General features: G+C 44.1%; 1 protein-coding gene across 1 annotated transcript in view; it reads right to left on the bottom strand.

The window, feature by feature from the left end:
- PARD6G (par-6 family cell polarity regulator gamma) overlaps positions 1 to 23,062 on the bottom strand; it is a 98,445-nt gene that overhangs the window by 19,907 nt on the left and 55,476 nt on the right. The gene's annotated exons all lie outside the window — the stretch shown is intronic.

Raw genomic sequence — 23,062 nt, 5'->3', positions numbered from 1 at the left:
GACAATTTCTTAGGCCTCCATTTGTTTATGAATTAGGTCCTCCTGTATTTTTACCTATCTCTTTAAATAGCTGCACATCTCTAGCCTTTTAATTCTGTCTGGGTGCTTCATAGCATAGAGTCATAGAATATTTGGGTTGGAAAGGACCTCTCAGGAGGTCATTTTGTCCCCCCTGCTCAAAGCAGGACCATCCCCAACCAGATCATCCTAGCCAAGGCTTTGTCTACCTGGTCTTAAAAACCTCCAAGGATGGAGATTCCACCACCTCTTTGAGTAACCTGTTCCAGGGCTTTACTACCTTACTAGTGAGAAAGTTTTTCCTAAAATCTAACCTAAACTTTCCTTACTGCAACTTGGGACCATTGGGACCATTGCTCCTTGTTCTGTTGTCTACCACCAGTGAGAACAGTCTAGCTCCATCCTCTTTGGAACTACCCTTCAAGGTAGTTGAAGGCTGCTATCAAATCCCCTTTCAATCTTCTCTTCTCTAGAGTAAATAAACCCAGTTCCCTATGCCTCTCCTCAAGAAGTCGTGTTTCCCAGCCTCCTAACCATTTTCGTTGTCCTCTGCTGGACTCTCTCCAGTCTGTCCAGATCCCTTCTGCAGTGGCGGGACAAAACTGGACACAACATCTTCATGCTAAAGCTCTACCAGATAAGCATCTCTCTGCTCCACAAGGATCAGTTTGTTATAAATGGGTTAATTAAATTCAAAAGCTTGGTTTAGTTCAGTGGTTCTCAACCTTATTAGATTCAAGCCACCCTTCAGAAAATGCCAACTCTGAGCTTTCACTCATTTCTTGATTGCAGGAAAATAATCAAGCAAGTCTTCTATTGCAAAGAACTCAGAAAGACCACAAGAGGTCAAACAGTTTTTGACACTGTGGATTCCTATTTGAAATCTCTGTGTTAATCTTGTGGGTACTGGAGCACCTAACAGCTTTAATATTGCATGGTTGAGAATCACTGGTTTAGATAAAAGGAAACAACTCTCTACCCTCCCCCGCCCCCTTTTTTTAAACACTGAACTTGCATGTCAAACTTGGAGAGTGAATTTTAAAGAAAGAAAATGAAAAATAAACAGTGCCAACTCTGAATCACCTGCTTGTCTGGACAGGAAAGACAATCTGGAAATCCTTGATTCAAAGGGAACCTGAAATATGTTGAACACCTGCATAGCACTGCTTCACAGGGCAGGATTAGACAATACTGAATCTGAAAATATGGGTACCTTGGTTGTATCTTTTATTCCTCCCTGATCAGGAAGAGAAGGGCCAGGGGGAAGGTCGATGTATGTGTGAAGAGGAGCACACTATTTAGTCCTCAAAAAGCCAGAGTCCTGTTTGCTTTTATGCTTTTTCAATCAGATCAGTCAAAGGCCAACGTAATGTAAACATGTCAAACTTCACTTTACTGCCTGCCTAAACGACTGGGAAACTTACAGCTGAGCTCCACCCTTTAGTTCACTTTGGGCTGTTGCATTAATTAAAACTTGCCCATGTATTACACTGCCCACAGGAAGTGAGGAGGAGAGTCCGGGCCTTATAATAAATGTTAGTCAATAGCTCCCAGCACTCTCTCGCCAGTGCTATGCGTAGAATGAAGATCACATTGTTAGCCTGACATTGTGGGAGGATGCTGGGTAGAAGACTCACCACGTTGTGCAGACTCAGCGCTAGTTTCTTCACAATGGGAGCTTTCTGTGGCAGCTGGACATCTAAAAATCCTCCCTAAAAGTTACTGAGCAGTATAAGCAAATTCCCTGAATGAACCCTGGTCTACCAAAGCCTTCTAATTAAAAATAAACACAAACAACACCCCAGTTATTAGATATGGGTATGCCACCTTTGGTCTCTACCAGACAGGTGTGGTGTCCCTATTGCAGCCCTTGGATGACAACAATATTTTACCTCCATGCTTCCCTTTAAGTACTCCTATTCTGGAAGCATTACTGGAAGTGAGTCACTTTACAGACCTTAGTAGTACTGTGCAAAAGGAGAGAAGGCAGAGGACATGGGGGCCCAGACAGAAACGAAATCACCAATAGATGAGGCGGTAGTTTCATTGACAAGCTTGCATATGTTTTGGGTCACTGAATCTTTGGACCAAAGCAGTCTTCAACTCGAATGCTATTTCTGCCATAAATGCATGTAAAAGCTGGAAGTCCAAAAAGGGTGTAGTAGACAGACATCTAAAGCCTTAACAAAATGCTAGGTACTAAGTGGAAGGAATTTATAAACAAGAAGTGCTCAGATTTGACAGAACATTCAACAGCCCTAACCAGAAAAGTTATCCAGAAGAGAAGATGGAAGCATTTGGGATGATGTAAAGGAACTCTTTGTAACACACTTCTCAGAGATCAAACTGATGAGACTTAGCACTGGAAATATGTAAAGAGCAGCCCAAGAAAGATGGGGATGGCAGAACCTTGCACAAATCACTATCTTTCAGCTCAGGAAGGACTCCAGCTTTAAAAGCAGTATGTTGGCCAAAGTTCTTCAACCGTATTTAATTCAGTTGTCCTATTAAGGCTTAAGGAAAAAAGGAAAAGGTTGAGAGAGACACCTGCTGATGTTCTGTCTTGTCTACAGAACATAATATAAATCAGACTGGGTTACTGGAGACATATTAGTCAATGGAATAATGAATACTTTATCAGGATAGTTTTATGGCTGATAAAATAAAAGTTCTCTACTGTAAAGGAGGGAAGCAGAATTGCTCAATAATTGAAGCTCGGAACTACAAGTAATGAGATCTGGGTTCTGTTCTCAACAGTGATTAACTTAATATGCTGAGCAAGAAACTCATCTGCTGTACTAGTCATCCAAGTGCAAACCTTCTTATGTTTCAGGGGTGTTGGTTGTAGCTGTGTTGGTCTAAGGACGTAGGCAGACAAGGTTCTTTGAGTAAATTTTATTAGACCAACTAACTAGTTGGAAAAACTCTTCTTTGCAAGCTTTTGGGTACAAACACCCTTCTTCAGGCAGAAGCGTTTCTCCATGAAGAAGGGTGTTTGTACCTGAAAGCTTGCAAAGAAGAATTTTATCCAACCATGTAGTTGGTCTAATAAAAATTATCGCATTTACCCAGAGAACCTTGTCAACCTTCTTATGTACCTTTATAAAGTGCTTTGAGATCCTATGATGAAAAGTGCTATCCAAGGCAGGCTTTTTTGCTAGACAAAACTTCGCTTGAGCTTAAAATGTTACCAGTTTACCCTCAAGGTAATAACTCTAGTATTGCTGTAAGATGTACAATGAAACAAGCATCAGGACGGACCAGCACACAACCACATCAGCTGCACAGTGGGGCTAGCGCAAAGGTCAAACAAATTTGCATCAGAGACACTGTAAAGCAGTCACTTAAGAGAAGGCTCATTTATTAGATATGGTCCTCACCTCAGTTTAGTTTTATTCTGCTCATCTATATAGGAATCTGTTATTCTAAGAGGATTTTACTATTCTTTCTATTTTATGAAAAGTCTTGGGATCCTTTCATTAAGAAAGATTTTTCAGTGGGAACAAAAAACTGGGACACTCCAGAAAACATGATGCCTCTATAACTGTTTCAGACTTCTCTGAGGTTTCTGAAAGGTGACTTGCAAAAAAAAAAAAAAAATCATGCCCTTTTTGCCCTTTAGTGTAAAAAACCCAAAAAAGACCTGCAATTTACTTTATATTTTTTATTGTTCCTTCTTTCTGTTGGCCTCCCCACAAGTTGGTTCCTTCCCTGCAACAGCCTGGCCTTCTCTTGTGCTAGAGAATGTATTGGGGTCTCCAGTATGCACTCAGCCCTCAAGACAACACCTGGGAAGAAAATATTCCAAGGCTAGCCAAAGGCAAGCAGACATTAAACAGTCTGACTTAAAAAACAACAACAACGAAAAACAACTTCCCACCTCACTCATTTTTTTGTTTTCTTAGCAGTACAATATCTGAATCTCATCAGGTCTCCAGTGGCCCTTAATCATCCTGGGCAGATGAGGCTTAAGTTTTTTGACGTACTAATTTAAGAAAAAGTGCATAAAATAATCTCAGACATTCTTCACACACTAATTTGCAATACTAGTTTGTCCCATCCACTATACAGGTCATTTAATGAATGCTCTTATTCTTTAGGTAGTCAAAAAAAAAAAAAAAAAAGAAGCCTGCTCTTCTGTGTAGAAGGATGGTTTATTATGGAAGCTGTGTTTCCACTTAATCCTCACTGTCAGAGTTGAAGAGTTTTCTCAAGTTTGCTTAAAAATGTCAGATTTTGCAGGCTCAGTGCATGCAACGGTATGTACAAAATATGCATAACTGGTGTTTGTAATTGCTGCAGCTGTCTGAATTGCTTCAACTACCAGCCTGTTTGCGAAAATTATGCTGGCACACATCCAGGAGGGGCCAGCAGGGGACTGCATGCTTAGGGGCAACCAACACGGGTTCATCAGTGGCAGGTCCTGTCAGACCAACCTGGTGGCCTTTTACAATCAGATCACCAGATCATTAGATGCAGGGGTAGCAGTGGACATCGTCTTCCTGGACTCCCGGAAGGCTTTTGACATTGTCTCTCACCCTGTTCTCATTAAGAAACCGGGGGGCTGTGGTGTAGACACCCACACAGTCAAATGGGTCGCCAACTGGCTGGAGGGCTGCACCCAGAGGGTGGTAGTGGATGGGTCCTTCTCAACCTGGAAGGACGTGGGCAGTGGGGTTCTGCAGGGCTCGGTCCTTGGGCCTGCACTGTTCAACATCTTCATCAGCGATTTGGATGAGGGGGTAAAAAGCACCCTGTTCAAATTTGCTGATGACACTAAGATGTGGGGGGACGTGGGCACACTGGAAGGATGCAACAGGCTACAATCAGACCTAGACAGGTTACAAGGGTGGGCAGACGAGAACAGGATGGGTTTCAACACAGACAAGTGCAAGGTGATGCACCTCGGGAGGAACAACCGGCACCATACCTACAGGTTAGGGAACTCCCCTCTTGTCAGCACGGAGGCGGAAAAGGATCTGGGGGTCATCATTGACTCCAAGATGAACATGGGCCGGCAGCGTGGGGATGCAGTCAGGAAGGCCAGCTGCACCTTGTCATGCATCCACAGATGCATCTCGAGCAGGTCCAAAGAGGTGATCCTCCCCCTCTATGCCGCACTGGTCAGGACGCACCTGCAGCACTGCATCCAGTTCTGGGCACCGAACTTCAAGAGGGATGTGGACAGCATGGAGAGGGTCCAGAGGAGGGCCACTCGCATGATCAGGGAACAGCAGGACAGGCCCTATGAGGAGAGGCTACGGGACCTGAACCTGTTCAGCCTCCAAAAGAGAAGGCTGAGGGGGGATCTAGTGGCCTGTTACAAACTAGTCAGGGGGGATCAGCAGGCATTGGGGGAGTCACTGTTCCCCCGAGCACAGCCAGGAGTGACCAGGAATAACGGTCACAAGCTGGCAGAGGGTAGGTTTAGGTTAGATATCAGGAGGCGCTACTTCACGGTCAGGGCGGCTAGGGTCTGGAACCAGCTTCCAAGAGAAGTGGTGCAGGTGGGGGTGTTTAAGAGGAGGTTAGATGAACACCTTGCTGGGGTCATTTGACCCCAGTATTCTTTCCTGCCACGACAGGGGGTTGGACTAGATGATCTGCTCAGGTCCCTTCCGACCCTAGAAACTATGAAACTGCTACATACATTTGTACACAAGCAATTATTTGCCGACTCCACAAATGCTGCCTTCTCCCCCGTTCTACTTTGACGCAGGGGTCTGAAAGTTCTTAATGCAAATAAACTGCTCCCACCGTAAACACAAGGAAGCCAAATTTAAATTTTCATCTTGCTCAAGTGCAGCATGCATGACAGCAGTGGAACTTGCAAATACATCAAACATTTGGGCTAAACCAAGTTCATACATAGCAAAGTTGTTCTTGGATTATTAAATTAACACTGGGGGGTGAAAATGTGAACATCTGAAATCCCCATGTCAAATTCCACTTTTCAGCAAGGCAGCTCAGCAGCAGGAGGCTGAAAAACAGCTTCCCTATTACAATATCTGTATCTAACCCAGATGCCTAATGGGGGAGCAATGCCATGCAGAGAGAAAATTCAAATCTTTCCAGTCCTTTACCAAAGCAAGCAATGCTGCACAAATTAAGAATCATTTTTGTTTCCTTCCCATTTCTCCAGTAAAAATTCAGAGCTGCTTATTATATGAGAAAATATACCGATTGCTCTGGCGCTTTGCAGATAAAATCTACACCGTATCATTCTGTAATATGTGTTTTTTGTCTTTCCATGACTCTAAGGAAGCTTGGAAGTAAAACGCTTTCCTCTACTACTCTTCATACATGGCCATCACACTGTTGTGTCAGCAGTGCTAAAATGATTACCAGATTCCTACTCTAGGAATTAGATCACATTAAACTCGTGAGCATCTCTGATGTCAGAGTACACCTGATCTCTAAATATGAGGAATACATTTCTCACTATGAGGCTATATGAGGAAGTCATGCTGTTAGTCAGGTGGGGAAGAGAGAGGGGAAGTAACATTCCTGTTTACTACTACTCTTAAACTCAACTGGGAGGGGACTTGCCACTAAAACTGACATCTAGATGACACATCAAGGACCTAGATAAACATACATGATAAAGACCATCTTAAATTGTCTGGTTTAAGAGTCATCGAAAGAATACTAGTAATCACTAATGTGAGGTATGGGTTATGCTGAAAACATTACTTTGTATTGAGGCAGGAAGAAACCTGAGTCACCTGCATTGGAACTGGAATAGAAATGTGTTGTTGTCCTGTTAAAGAATGGCCCAAAAAGGAAGTTCCCATTGTGGTTTAGTCAATGATGCGAGGTTGCATACTGTTAAAGGGTCAATGCCAAAGCCTACACATCCAGTGACGGGGTCTCCATTAGCCGCACAGACCTGACAGGCAGAAAGAGGCATTTGCCCAAAAGAACAGGGATTCCTTTTCTTCTGGAGGAGGAGGGTTGATGGTAATGCTGTAAGGAGAGCTAATGCCCCTTTAGCCAAGGTTTTCACTGTTCATTAGTTATTTGTTTTTATGTATTTGTCTTTTTTCACTTGCTAATAAATTAAAAGGATTCCCTCACAAAACCATTAGCCAGGGCAGTAGACCTCCATCCTGAGGGCAGGAGAGCGCGGGTGGAGCTGTATGTTCCTAGTTACCAAGATCCCAGAGTACAAAGGAGCTGCTCTCTCCCTTTCTGAGTGCTGCTGGACAAATAGCACAGTGGAATGAACCTACTATGAGGCTGTAATCTAATCACAAGTTGCCTCCACAGCTTTGTGTGAAGAATAATAGCTCTAGAAATATTCCTAAATGGGTTGCAGCTACTGCTGCAGAGGCAGGGGAGGGAGGGTGCAAACTGGAGGCATTTGGTTTGCAAACCTTCTCATAATTTAATGCAGGTGAGGGGACAAATACCATATTTACTAACATACCACATGCACCTTTCTCCCAGAATTAGTCTTCCAAAATTGGGATACGTGTTTTAAGTAGGGAAGTTGATTTTCTACCCAGAACAGAAGCATTAAGATGCTGTAAGATGGCTACAGTCCAGCAGGGGAAGATCCAGGGAAGGGGAGCAGTGGTATCAGTGCTATGATATGCTTTGGTTTCTGCTCTGCCCAAAGTTTAAAACCAACTGCCTGACAGCAGCAGTGGCGTTAGTGCTGAGGGAGTCAATTGACTTTATGGCTCATTATAGTCTACCAGATTCCTGTTAATTGCTCTTCACTCCGCAGGTGTTAACAACCCTCCCTTCTTTTTAATGGTCTTGATGTTCCATTAATCAAACAATCCTTTATTTTGCTATTTTGCTGTATGTTAGCTACAACTGATCTCTCTTATTTCACAGCTTTGAAGATTTAAAAGAGCTAAAGACAGTATTCTAGATCTGCCCATGGAGTCCAGTCTTCAGCAGCAGCTACAGTTCCAGCTTTTGATTGAGCAAAAGAGCTACTGCCAATTCAGCTGTGAAAAGGTCAAAACTAGGCGCATCTATATATGTGATGCTATGCCGCCGTAGCAATGTGCTATGGTGACATAGCGTCAATGGACAAAAACCATAATGCTGCAGCTCCGTCACTGTAGCAATGGGCTTCCTCATTACAGCGTGCTGTTATGCAAACGTAGCAGCTAAAAATAACCACATGTGTCCAGCACGGTGCAATACGGGCTGTTAATGCACCATCATCCTTTAGTACTTCCTTTTGGAAGTACTAAATGATGGCGCAGTAATGTGTGGATGTGCCCACTGTAGCTTTTGCCTGAGTAAGAAAGGAAGGGCGAGTGGACTGAAGATTAGACTCTTTCCTTGCTCTGCGCAGCTGTAACTTTCTGCCTTCCCGAAAACAGGGCTCATGTCTTATTTGCGGGGAGGTTGGTATATAAGAAAATACAATAAAGTAATAAGGCCAGTCAGTCAGTCAGAGCTAAGCTCCCATTGACAGGTCCATTATAGTAGAAGCCTCAGAGCCATATGTGATCTTGAAGTTTTGTTAATTGCCCCGGGCCTGCATGGCACCTTAGTGAGCCAGCTCCATTCAAAAGCCTATCACTGAATTGTGGCAGCCTGTCTGTCTCTTACTGATGTTCCTCTCCTCTCGCAATTAGCAGTAATCATTACCAACGTATCAGTGGCCAACAGCATGCTTCACAGTGGAACACAGTGGCCAAGAAAAGGGATAGGAAATAGGGGACTAAATTGCTAATTCAAATACAAATGAACCAGTTGTGATTTGCCAGGCACCACCCTGATCACATTTTATATATACAGCACCCTTTTCCAACCTTGCCTGTTTATTACACAGCTAGAACTTTTGGGCAGGGCCCACGTTTGTACAGTGCCTTGCACAATGGGGCCCTGATCTTAATTGGTGCCTTTGGGTACTAATGTAAAACAAAAGCCACAAATAATTAGAAAGGATGTGGGGAGGAAGAGGACAGATAGGACAGGAACAGGTTGCCATTTTGGGAGCAGTCTGTAAACAAACAGGAACAGCATAATTATTTTTGCATAAATTAACACCTAGGCTAAAATTTTTGACTCTGGGAATATATAGCGAGGCTCCAATTAGACCAATGAGAGCTGTAACTTCTTGGCATTCTCAAAACGGCAAAAACTGCACATTTAGGTACTTACAGTTGGGTTTTTACATGTAATCTCTTTGGCCTAGAAGATTTTGGTTATGGCTCAGTCACAGAAGGCCATAAGACACTGCACTGTTCACTTGAGGTGGTAAAGGGAAAACTGTGCTCATGCTACATCCTAAAGTTAAGATCTTACATTTGTTATTTTTGGCCTAAGACACTGGTAAAAGGAGTTCACCTTTAGCCCACTCAATGGCCCTTGAGCTCTCCAAAGAGGGAAACCTATCATACCTTTTAATTAAACACTAGCTCCACTCCCACTTGGGAGCTAACTTCATTAGATACACATATTTCTATTGGAATAAAATTCTCATGGGTTAGAAGTAGACTTAATTCTAATAGGTTAGACTCTATCTCTAATTATTGATGTTGATCAAATGGACAATTTTGACATTTAGGTCCAAGCACCTAGTTTATCCTGACTGAAATATCATTCCCAATCTTACTGGGGAAGGTTCATTGAAAAGACACCAAACAACATACACACCTTTTAAATTCTATTTTATAAGGAGAAGAACTACCAGGATTAAGATTCTGGCTACAGCCCAGCCATGGATCCTGAAACAGTCACTTCAGGGAAAAAGGGGTAATATGTCTTCCTCAATTAATAAAAGGCCACATATTAACCCTGATAACAGCTCTGGAAGAAGTGTCTATATCTGTCCACTGCTTCAAGAATACCTGCTCTTATGAAGGAGCTGCCCAGTTTTCTTCCATCTCTTTTCCTGCTGTTGGATTCTATTTTAAAACTGAAAACCTCACGTTAGATTTTTGGTGTAGCCAAGCTTTAACTCAGCCTAACCTGTGCCAAACTTTCCAGCTGGATTTTGGCACTGAATTACTCACAAACCTTGGCTTCCCCATCTTCCCAGGGAACACCAAAAAATGATGCCCTGACATGACCCTGGCTTGATTCCAGTGCAGCAAGAAAGCAAGCTGAAAGGGTGAAGTTGCTTCCATATCTTTTACTGGTTAGGGTGGTGGCTTTACAGCCAAGAGAAAGCCCTCTTACAAACACTGAGTCAGGTCTCCCTCCTCAGACCAGGAAAAATCTGGGATGGAGAAACAGGTTTTCTGCAGACCAGATGAAGCAGTCCAAGGGCAGTTAGCCCCTCTAAGCTATTAGGCTGATCCTGCCACAGCCATGCTAGTGACTGTGGCTCTATCAACAGGTCTCTTCTTTGCCTTCTAACAAAAGTCTACAAAAGACCAAAGGTCCACTGGATCAGTGAAAGAGTGCTACAGAGCAACATGCTACTTAACAGACAGGTCCTTCAGCATTACACCAGCTCTGTAGTTCTGCTTCAGTGTGACTCTACCTCAATTGTTGCCCAGCTTCTCGTCATCATGGGCCATTACAAGCTGTTTCTATTACACACAGCCATGTCACCATCACTATGCCACGGACCAGGTAGACTTCTTCATTTTCTCAGCAGATCTAGCTAAACAAGACAAGGTAAAGTTTCTGGTCCACGCAATTTTGAAGATTTTCCAAGCACCATCACCCCCACTGTAGACCTTGCACAGGCAAAGATTTCAGGATAACATTAACAAGGGCCGCTCTGAATTTGCTTTGAGGCTCTGGTTGCTCCATAGTTTCACAGATGTTAGAATCGGAAGGGACCTATTAGATCATCGAGTCCGACCCCCTGGCCTGGGCAGGAATGAGTGCTGGGGTCAGATGACCCCAGCAGGTGTCTATCCAATCTTCTTTTAAATACCTCCAAGGAAGGGGACAGCCCCACCTCCCTTGGAAGCTTATTCCATATTTTGACAACCCTCGCTGTAAAGATTTTTTTTCTGATGTCCCATCTGAATTTGCTCTCTTCCAGTTTGTGGCCATTATTTCTAGTTCCCCCGATGGGTGACCATCTCAGAAGGGACATTTTGTTTGGACTATAATGCAGCCAAGTCAGAAGGAGCTGTTGTGGAAAGCAAGTGAGTGATGCAGTAACTAGAGACCGGATACCACCAGGGAAAACATGTCAAGGGACATTAACAAAACAGTGGCTGGGCTTGCCATTGGAAAGGCCCATTTGTAACAGCTGCAACAAAGTTTTAAAGTTAATTCTGCCAGAGCTGGTCATATCTAAAAAGACAACAGACAGTTTGATCCCTCTCAGGAGAATAAATGGGGTGGGAAGGGAGGAGTCAGTTGTCAGGAGCCGTCGAGAGAAACCAAGATAAACTCAGTAGGACGAATCTGAAGAAGCTGGGCTCATTGGCTAACATCAGGGGAATGATAAGCTTGAAACTCACCTACCTGAGCGTCCACAGTTTTGTTTTAAATTCTTTGTTCTTATGCTGTGCACTGGTCCTGCAGTTACTGAACTGCATCTTGCTTTGAAAAGGATGTATAGTATCTGGCAGCACTGGTCACAGCTCCCCGAAAGGCAAAACTTCCTGGCACTGACTGTTGGCCAGGCCTGCTGAGGCCATCAAAATCAGTGCACCAGGGTCTGCCCCAACAACCTGGTCTTGCAGTGGGAGAATCGCCTGGCTCAGCTGTGCAAAACAGAAGACCTTCTGTGCACGTGATGGTGACAGCGAATGCTTTAGGGCTGCAGAGAGGGGATGGCACTGCAGCTCACTCTGTAACCCTGACAAATGTCTCTTGCCATTTTAACAGTATCCTGACAGTATACAGAGAACAGAAAATGGATTAGCGGCAAAATTTGGCTGCTATGAGCTTCAGATATGGTGCGTTCCTGTGGTAAGTCTCCATTATTTCATGGGATAGTTGTCCTCGCACCACAATTCAATTAACGAACAAGATTTTATAAAGATCTATCTATTCAGTTACAAAATTTTCTGCATACGCTTTACATCTGCATTCAGTGCTTTCCTGTAAGGCCAACTTATTTTGTTAACAAGCTTTAAAATATTCTCCACCAACTATCATTCAGTTATTCATCAGCCCTCCCCTGCACCAAGCTGAGGAAAACATACCCAATTCATAGAGTCTCTTTTCATCTCAGTTTTGAGAAGAGTTCGGGCATATTAAAAAGAGCTCACATCAGCTCTGTTCAATAACCTCTCTTGCCACCTTGTCATTTTTATTTTTCTGTGCCAACATTGTCAATTGAGGCTGGCAGAGTCCAGCTAATGTAAGTGTGCAAGAAAAAAGCAAAGTCAACCACAGCTGCAGAGCCAGTAGAGGGAGCACAAAACATTTGTTGATCCCACTAAAACAGTGACTATTTTTCAGTACAGAAAAGAGTCTGATTGCTACTTGGGAGTCAGGACAGCTATTCCTTCCAAATGAAATGGTTAAAATGGTAAGTCAGGGAAGTCTGAATGATCCTGTAGTTGTACAGCACTCTGCAGCAATGTCAAAAGCCACCCAGTATATGTTACACACCCAAAGGCTATTTACTGAGTAGCAGATGAGAAAAAGTGATTCAAAACAGCATGAATAAACGGGCAGCAAAATTATACACAAGAGCCTCACAAAGAGGTCAAGTTAACACTGGACTGGTGGTGGTGAAGCAGCAGGAGTCTGATGCAGGGACGCAACGACAAGTTAAATTTTCCACAGTGCTGAAGAGTCTGTTGGTGGGACAGCTACACCAGGGAAGGGAAAGAACAAAGGGCCGCAATAGGTGTGTAGGGACAAAGCCAAGAAGAAGCACCTGGAGCACGAGCAGGACAGGCCGGGAGTCATGCTGCAGTGCTTGAGGAACAGGTGAAGCAGAGTTTTAACACACTGGGACTTTTCAGGCACCAGGCTGGTGGGTCTTGCCCACATGCTCACGGTCAAACTGATTGCCAGATACAGGGTCAGACAGGAGTTTCATCTAGGTATGACTGGCAAGAACTGTGTATCAGCAAGTGCATGGGAGCTTTTGGGTAGCTCTCTTCTGCAGCATGGGGTGTACTCCACTTCCTAGGACCCTCAAAGCAAACTTTTTCTGTCATTGTACTGGCAGTGCCTTCTTTTCTCTTCACAAATGTGCTTAAAACTGTGATACATGAGCAGGGCCAGAGTGGATGGATGCTCCTGAGGACCCTACTCCCCTCTCCCTGTTTGACCTAATAATGGTTGCTTCCAAATACTAGAAACTGGACTAGATGCCCTGGGAGGTCCCTTCCAGTCCTCTGCTCTTCGACAAAGCACGGTCTAAAAGGGAGTTGCTCTACTATTGCAGGAAACTAGTCAACTGTCATCAGGTCCTCTGAAGCTGAAGGAGTAACAGCCAGAACCACTATTACTTCAGAAAGTAGGAACTTTTACAATTTGAGTAGAGCCCTTCTCTCATATATTCTCCTTTGACCAGAAACAGGTCCTGCCTCGAATAATGTATTAGTTTGGGGCAGGTGGAACTATAATGAGTGAGGAAGGAGATACGTGATGATGGCCTTCTGTTAGTTTTGCCATTACTTTTGACCCTAGTCTTTGACTCTTTCCCCAGCACAGTTCGCCTTCAAATTTTATCTAGCACCAGCCTCTGGAATTGTTGGCATCTTCCAGTACAAGCCATAATCAGTGCTGGGGAGGACCCACTGGTCACATGTCCTGCTGCTAAGCTACCAATGCAAGCTAGAGAGAAAATTCCCTTTCTGGATGCAGATGCCATTATCCCATCCTTCAGCCACTCCATAATTCACACCCTCTCGTTTCAGGCAGTCATTCTCCACTTTACATCTTCCCCTGCCACCCAATATGGGTTATCTGTCTGCACACCTTTCTCCTCAACCTCAAAACTTGCTGGCACCAAAAACTGCATTTCCTAGAAAACTTAGCTTTTGTCTTTAAATCGCAAGACAAGAAAGCTCTGTGCTGCAAACCACAAAGACAGCTTCATGTCATGTGGCATTTGGTTACTTTTTTGAAGGCTAAGAAGCTAAACTGTTCTCCATTTGAGAAAAATGTATTTTTGTCACAGAAACATGTTCATACTTTCTTTGTCGAGCCTGGCAAGATTCCTACAGCTCTAGCTTTCATCTCTGGACATTCACCATCTCTCTGGGCTTTTACACAGCCCCTTAAATCAGCGGGTGTAAATCAGATTTGTTCCCTTGAATTCAGTGGAACCATTCCCATTTACCCCAGTTGAGGACCTGATTTAAGGGTTTAAATGCTGAAGTCAGATTGGCTGACAAGCTATACAGAACTCCATAACTTGCTTTTTAGAGATGTATCTGTTTTTTAATAAAACAGCAAATCCTGCTTCTTGTTCGTGGTTACGTTTTCAAACGTCAAAGCTTGGTTTTTATTATTTCCCCACTAATTCCCTCCACACAAGAGCCACGTGAGCCCTTGGCCTCTCATTAGAGGGGCTCCAAAGCACAGCATCCGGGATCCCTGGGAAATTCTATGAGTTCAGAGCGGTCTGGATCAGCGCTATCACTTGGTTGAGGGCTATCATTTCATGAACCGACTCCACATGGTAACTAACCAGAGTAGGTTTCACAACAACTTTCTCACGAAAGTATCTTTCCATCCCTGGCTCCAGTTCCCTACAGCCAGACCAGATGCCTCACTCTGAGCTGCAGTGCCAAACAAATTTCATTGCTTGGCCACAAAAAGCTGCTGGAGGATATGAAGACATCATGCATTGCACTGCATTCAACCCCAACCCTTGAGGCAGAGTCCCTCAGGTGCAGAATGCTTCTGGATGCAGCAGATTGGGAAGCTGTAAAAGACAAGGTTCCTATCTCAAATCCCGTTTCACTGTCAAGGGAAGTTTGGAGCCAACCATCCCTTTCAATTCAGCAGAGAAAGGGAGTTTAGTTAACAGAGCCAGAGTCAGCACTTCCTGAGACTTAACATTTAACTTGCAGTCATAAAAAGGAAATTGTATCCTTTAACAGGAGTGTTCTGGAACAGGGCTGCTCAAGTTTGGGTAGCCAGGGGTCCCAGAGGCAGCACCAGTACCCCTTCCCACACCTCCATGCAGGCAGCCAAGCTCCCCTCCTCTCCACCTTCCATGCACGTGCGGCATGGGGCAGCCCAGCTGCTCTTCACTGCACAGGCAGCATTCCCCTTCCCTCCTGACCATGCACACTGCCCACCCTGCAGTATGGACAGCTGGCTTCTATGTTGAATGGAGTACACACAGCACAGGCACCCTGGCCCCCCTGCCATCTGTGTAGATCGGGAACCCTGGCCTCTTCCTCCTGTGCCACCCTGCTCCCAGAGGCAGGGCAGGAAACAGAAGCTGGGGGAGGATGAGGGAGCCCAAAGAACCAGGCTGCTACCACAGGAGGAATGGCAGGGGAGAGGAGTTGCAGCCAGGCATGCTAGTCCTCTGGGGACTGCACATGGCCCATGGGCTGCCATTTGGACAGGCCTATTCAAGAGAAATGAGCCCTGTTCCAATGCCTTCTACAAGCTGAACTTACTACATAGAGCCTAACACCTGGTAGAGAGCTTTCTGATTTAAGACAGAGCTATAGATGCAAGAGTTCACACAGTGGTGCTTCATAAGCTCTTTTAATATGCAAAGAAAAAAAACCCAGCACATATCAAGTCCAGACAAAAGGTTTCTGCAAACTTCCTGTTTCAAGTGAGAAGTACAGCATGGGAGGTATGATCTACCTCAGGGGTGGGCAAAATGCAGCCCGTGGGCCAGATGTGGCCTGCCAGGCCATTCCATGTGGCCTGCGGGGCCCCTAAAAAATTTAGAAAATTAATATTTATCTGGCCCTGGCTGCCTGTCACGTGGCCCATGATGGCTCGCCAAAACTCAGTAAGTGGCCCTCCGCCCGAAATAATTGCCCACCCTGATCTAACTTCTGCAATGACACCTCAGCCAGGCCATACCCAGAAACCAAAAAAAATGAGACCATGATGTTTACCTTCCATCAGGTATCAATTCAAAGTAATTTGTGGGTCTACTCCATATCCAGTTTTTGTCATTGTGCCCCTCCTATCTCAACTGTTTTGCAGATGCCCCTCAGTTTCCTGCTTTTAATAGCACCACTATATTAACAATAGAGTATTCTACTGCAACTACAAAACTAAAGAGGGGAGCAGGAGAAAGAGAACCCTACAGAGACGGGTTGATGTTGAGTGGTACTGCAGGGCCCACTACTGAGACTTTGCCGTGTTAAAGTCTCTCTACAATAGGGCTGAGAGGGGGAGAATCACTGGGGAAGGTAGCATCAGCCTGTACCCAGCTAGCAAGAACAGGACAGAGGAAAAGGAAAAGAAGAACCTGTGGGCCTGAGAGGGAGCAGGCCTGGAGTCATGCTGCAGAGTCTGAGAGTCAGTACTGCACCCAAAAATCACTTTTCATAGTGAAAAAAATTCCCCAATGGGACCAATCCCCAAGGAATCTGCTTTAAAATAAAAGAGGAAGAAGGAGACTGATCTCTGTGTAGGGGACAGTGTGTAAAAGCACAAAGCACGGTGGAAGAAAATGTGGAAGAGATGTTGTGCCTGATACTTGGATTTTTCTTTCTCCCCTTCAATTTGAGCCACTCTCCTTTTACATCCCCAAAACTTCTAAGCGCTCTAACTTATATTAGGCTCCTCTCATGCATCGTGGTCCAAGGAAATATTGGATCCCAAGTCATGACATAAGAAATAAGTAGCACTCCAAGGAAAGCAGCTCCTACTTTTCCTTCCTACCACTGATGGCTTCCTCCAGATCTACTGAAAACACATCACAGAGCTAACCTAAAAAAATCATCCCCAGCCCATCCCACTGGAAAAAAGCAAGTAAAAGTGAGGATATACTGATCTCCCATACATCAGTGTATCATATACAATGAGCCAGATTTATCCACATCAATGAAATCCTGAAATTCCTTGTTACTACTTAAAACTGAAAGCAACAAAGCTCATTTCATTCTGAGTTGCAAACTGAACCCTGCAAGATCAACACAGCCTTGCAAAAACATTTTCCACCCTAAGCTTGTTCAAGCAGAATTATGACAAAAGATATTTCACCGTACCTTATTCCAGTACAACTACACTCAGAAACATGTCTGTACAAGTTTCGATACCACATTTAAACCTCTTTAAAAATGCTACCGTGTCACTTGTTAAAAAATAAAGCATACACCTCATTAATAGATGTGTGCTACCTAGCTGTTTTACTTCTCTTGTATCACACTTATAGCCAGAGGCTGAAGGCAGTTGTTCTGAGATCCTCTCAGTTGACAAATCTCTCACATGAAAGTAACAGCAAGGTAATGATGGCTCAAGGTTTGTGCAAACAAGAAATGGCAACTTTAGACCCCCAAAAACCTTTTCTTTCTGACATATTTCTAGGACGCCCCAGCTAGAACACCGCTTCACGCCTACTACAACAACTTTAAATGCGGCCAAGCCCTTGCAGTTTATTGCGATTAGCATAGTCCTGTTGCTCAGCCAGTGCAGTTCTTTGTGTGAAGTTGGATTAATTCTGCCGAAAATAAAGATAGGAAGCCCAGAACATCATAACTTCCAAAACAAAATATGGGTCTTTGCAGCTGCACTCCCTCCAGTCGTGAGGTGCAGCATGTTTCAAAGCACCAGTTGCAGCCGCACGTTAGTCTTTCATGTCTTTGGAAGATGGGACATCAAAACATGTGTACCCTGAGGTTCATAAGTTAATTTAAGTAAATTGTGTGTGCTTGGCAAGTTCTCAAACCGATTTTCATGACAGATACAGCACAGGCAGCCTCAGTGCCAGCCTTCTCCACGCTGCCTCTCCCTGATGCAGAAGAATCTCCGCCTATTCATAGGGATAGAGCTAGAAGGGATCTCCTGGGTTACCAAGTCCATTCTCCTACCACAGGCAACCCTATCATATACCATAAACCCCTTTCACAATCTGATCAAGTGCCACCCTACATGTGTTGGGCTTCCTACTCCTATTGAAAGGCTAGTCCATTCCTCTAACACCTGGAAACCTAAGTTTATTCATTGCCAGTTTATACCTCTTTGCTTTTCTGCCTACATTACCCTTTAGCTTAAATACCTTTTTATCCTATCTGGTGTTTAGTCTCCGTGTGTATTTAAAGAGTGCCATGGTATCCCCTCTCAGCCCTTTTTCAGTGAAGCAAAGCATGCCAAGCTGCTCTCACAAATGGGCAATCGTTCTAGCAGCTCTTCTGTTCATCTGTTCCAGGATGAATTCAGCTTTCATCTGGATTGTACAGAGTATTCCAGGTCAGGTCTCACTAGCCTTACATGACCCCGCATGACTTGCAGGTTCATATCCGTCTTTTTTCATGGGTGGAATGGCCCACATTGGTGGCCCAGCCATCCCATGATCAGACAGCATACCTGAGTCTCACTCTCTCAGTCACTTCCAACTGATGAGCTCCCAGTTGATAGCAGTCACCTTCCAATGTGAGCGCTGGTAAGAATGAGATACTATCATCTGTTTGTGAAGTGTTCATGGAATTACAGTTTCAAGATTCAGCCTCTACATTCAAGTCAGAAGTTTATAGACTGAAAGTAAGCCAGTGTGTTTTGGCCTAGCTGAGTCTTAGAAAAAGAAAATTCGTGATAAGAGGGCAGTCCAGAGATGCCATGTGCAAGATTTCTCAGCCAACTGGTTTTCAAGACAGCCATAAAAGGAGAGGCTAGGTTTCATCTTGAACATTAACTTTCACAGAAGCAGCGAAACAAAATTAAGGCCGTTGTTTACTGTGCTTATTTATGTTGAACTTTTCTTGGAAAATGGGCCTTAACATCTGTGTTTCTCCCCTTTGCTTTCCTGATGTTCTTTGGCATGTTAGAAAGAGTCATGAAAAACTCCAGAACACAGTCAGCAATCCTCCCTTCTCTCCGTCCCTGTCCCTCTCCCCCACTGCCTTCCCACTGCACTTCCCTCATCCAGCTACCCACCCACCTCTGATGGAGCTGTTTATCGTAGGTGCTACAACTGGATAAGGTTTAAGATTGATGCTGACAAATGTTACACAGCTGCAACTTAGATACCTTCATCTTTTTGGGGATTTTTTTGTTAAGATACCCAGAGGTACCTAGCAGCACATGGGAAGCCAGCTTCAGCCGCATGCTGCTCCGGATGGGACAGACCTGCCAGGGTTGGCACCAGCCAGCAGAGGCAGTGGTGGAGCCATGTACCACTCGGGACTGACCGGCGCAGGGGAAAAGTGCAGCTGAGCCTCTGCTGTTCCAGCCGGGCTCATCCTGTCCCGAGAGGCACATGGCTACTCCTCTTCCTACACGCACTGCGTTGCTGACATCAAGTCGGCGCAGTGTGTGTGGGAACCTTGTCCCTCCCCCAGCCCTTCAGCAGCCATTAGGAAGCTGCTGAGGGGCTGGGGGAGGGACAAGGGGTGGGAACATGTTGCAGCACCTTGGGCCTCAGAAAATGCCTTGGTGGGCTGCACCTTGGACAAGCCTGCGCTATACCCAGCCACCTTCCACTGCGGTGAGGGAGGCCCTCTGCATCAACAAGGCTCAGCTGAATGGAGCTAGAATAATGTGCACTGCTAAGCATCTAGCCTATTACATCAAAAGATACCGAGTAACAAAGCCCACTCATCTGGGAAGTTCCATTTTTACTCCCTGGGTGCATCTACACGAGACGTTTACTGCAGAGTTGACTAATTAGCTCCACAGTAAAAAGTCACCATCTACATGTGCACTGCTATTAGGATGGAGTACATTAATTAACTCTGCTGTAGGATAGTACTGCCAGACACAAGTACTATTCTACAACGGAGTTATTTACTGGCTAGTCCCACACCAAAGCATCTTTGTCTCCCAGCCAGCCCCTTTGCAGTGCATTGAGCTGGGTCAGAGCAGACCTGGGTTGGTGGGCTGATCCCCAGCACCTTGTTTACACGTGCACCCAGGACCAATAAACTCCAGTGAACTTGGACCACTGAGAATTTGGAAACTACCTTGAGGATGGAAAGGTTATTCACCTTCCAACCTCCCAACTGTAAGACTTTTGTGAACTCCTGCTGAAACCAGAGAAGCTCTCTTCTCTCCCAGGAAGAAGAAATCACTCTGGTATGAAGGGGTACCAGGATCAGTAGCACACAATAACAGGAAAACCCCTTGCCCAATCTTGGCTCAAACCTATTGATGAATAATTGTGGTAAGGGAGAAGGGAGGAAAGGTCTCAAAACAAAAGAGGAACAGCTGAGCCGATTTAAAAGAAGTTTCATTAGCAAAACTATTAGACCTTGACCCACTCCCCCTTTACTTAAAAAAAAGTTCTTTAATAAACATTAAACTGTCTAACATATGATTCCAGAGTCAGTGAGAGAAAGGTGCGTTTAATAACAGAATGTGACTGTTCTAACAACAAAAGCGAGAGGGGAAAAGTGGAGTAAGTTTTCATTTAAGAATTAAAAACTTTTCGTCATGGCTTTAATAAAAGCCTATTCTTGTCTATTTAGGAGAGGAGGTAGAGAGACTGCTGCCCTCCTCCTACCCCACTTCACTGTTCCAAGCGACAATGAACTGGTCTCTGGGCTAGTCTTGCTCCCCGAGGCTTGTGGGAAACTGCTGGGCAGAGAGGGGAACACTCATTAATTGCTATCATTGCTTCAGAGCTCAAATTTAATGTGATGAAATTACACAGAAAATGAACAAGACAGGGTTTGATTTATTTGTTTTAAATGGAAAATTAGATCTTCCATCCTATGTTTTTATTCCAATGTCCTCAATTTAAAGGTTCCATGGGCCTGACCTTTAAGAAAGGAAAAAACCCACATACATTCCCCATCAACATTTTTAAATGGCAGATTTAAAACACAACTGCCAGCACAGCACCACTAAATCCTGTTTTTGCATTTTAGGACCACATTAATCCTTCAGATGCTCAGTCAGTTAAACTTACCCCAGTCTGTACCAGGCATCTCAAAACACCTCTGCTTTTGGTCAACTCCCCTAAGCCTGTCACATGCTACATAAGATTCTTTTAGCAAATGTATTGCTTTTAATAGATTCCCACAAAGCAATAATTCAAAGAATTTTTGGTTATTGCATCATATCACTATGTTGCTGCCTACATTTTGGCATTAGTCTATCTGTTCAGTGTATTTTAGGACAAACTGCAAAAGATCTTTTTCTCAAACCGCTATGAAGAGCTGACAAAATTAAATGAACCAGATCACATGTGCTATTAGATTTATAACCCAGGACTGCTGGGACAAACCATCACTACCTGTCATACTGAAACAGACACCTAAAGAGCCTGGTTTTAAGTAGCTTTTAATCCCTTATCTTGAGAAAACCTGGCAGTGCAGAATGAAATGCAGATGTTATGCCTACCAGTTTCAACTGCGAGTTCTGTAGCACTTTGTACTGAATCAAGATGGTATATAATTTTGTATCACCAATGGAAAGACTCCTGATGCCTGCTGGCAGACAATTTTACATCTTCAATGGAAACGGGTATGTACCTAATGAGTGGCCCATGGGGATGATTTAGCCTTATAAATCTAAGCAGGCTGCCTGGTATGCTTTAAAACCTAATGAACAAAGTCCCATGTTTGTTATGTGAGTGACTTTTCAGCAGCAGGACTGACTTCAACTTTCCTTAAAATAAATGAGGAAACCCTATGCCATCCTGGCCAGGGCATACCAGAAAAAGAAATGCTCATTGTTTTACAACTTTGGCTTTTATGCATCAAATGAAGTATGCGTTTTAAAAATGGGTTTTAAAACGATAGGCAAATATAAAATAGTTACTTGATTCACAGTTGCTCTCGGTGACCAACTTCATAAAAACACACCATATTAAGTTTGCAGAAAAAGTGGGGAAAGTATGACTCTCACATTTTTATTCCATGATCATCACAGTAAAAACCTCACTGCTGACAACCAGGTCCTGCTATCGGTTTGCATTTGCACCCGACACCACCTGCAAAATGGTCTGGTTCATGAGTGTTAAAAGGAGCAGTGTGAACGGCATACCCCTTCATTTCCTTCCCACAAACCAGCAAGCAAGACTCATGACAGGTCCCATGGCCCAAAGGCAGGGCAGAGATGCAATCTGTTTGCCAGTGGGATAGAAGGGAAATTAGGTAAAGACATAAACAGACATCTCTAGAGAACATCGAAGCAACCTTTCATTTCAGTATTTCTTAGAGGAATATTATTCTTCTGACTAGTTTGTCTGTCTACCCAAGCAAACTAAACCACAGTGCGCGACCATCTGCTGTGGACGCCTTGAGACTTATGAATCAGTTTCTGACATGAGTGAACTCTAGCAGAGAGAGGGCACATCTACACATTCATTAATGTGCTGTAATTACAGCACATTAAGTTTACTCCCTCTAATAACAGGTACCAACTTAATGTGCTGTAATCAGCACTACCGTGCATTAGTGCAGATGAACACTTTTTGTGTGACGCTTAATGCTCACTGGACTAATCTACTGTGCGTTAGTACAGTTTTGCCAGCTGCACTGATGCGCAGAAGAATTAGTCCAATATGCATCAAGTGTCTTGTGTAGATGTGCCCAGAATGATCAAAAATAGAGAAATTGATTTATGCAACTAAAATCTAATATCAAGTATTTTTCAAGACGATGCAGCTGTTTCCCACTGCAACACAGCATGTTTAAACTACTCAAGTTTGTATGTCTCTATCTAGGGAGATATCCTTTTCCAGAAGGACCAGTGTATGATTTCCTTCTGGGGGACAAAGGTCAAAAAATGACGTCTTCTAAAATTAACTTGTTTCAGCATTGCTGGCATCCGAATACTGCTGGATGGAATAGCCTGCTTGTGTGTTTCATCTCAGGAAATGGATGGCAGAAATTTTATGACTAGAGGGGGGGATATATTTCTTTAATAAACTTTGCACTGAGATTACCTCAATGCATCCCCAGCAAATCTAGCTTCAGACATGCTGCATTATCATCACTGCTGCAGCAACCAGTCAGGCCACCAAAAAAGAGAAAGTAGTGCCACTTAGTTCCCAGGTAAATACTATTCTATTAGATTAGAGCACAGCATGACCAACAAATAGGTGCCA

Source organism: Crocodylus siamensis, chromosome 3, assembly GCF_052110815.1.
Source record: "Crocodylus siamensis isolate JL-2025a chromosome 3, ASM5211081v1, whole genome shotgun sequence".
Lineage (NCBI taxonomy): Eukaryota > Metazoa > Chordata > Crocodylia > Crocodylidae > Crocodylus > Crocodylus siamensis.
The sequence above is the reverse complement of the archived record's forward strand: the minus strand, read 5'-3'. Positions and strand labels throughout refer to the sequence as shown.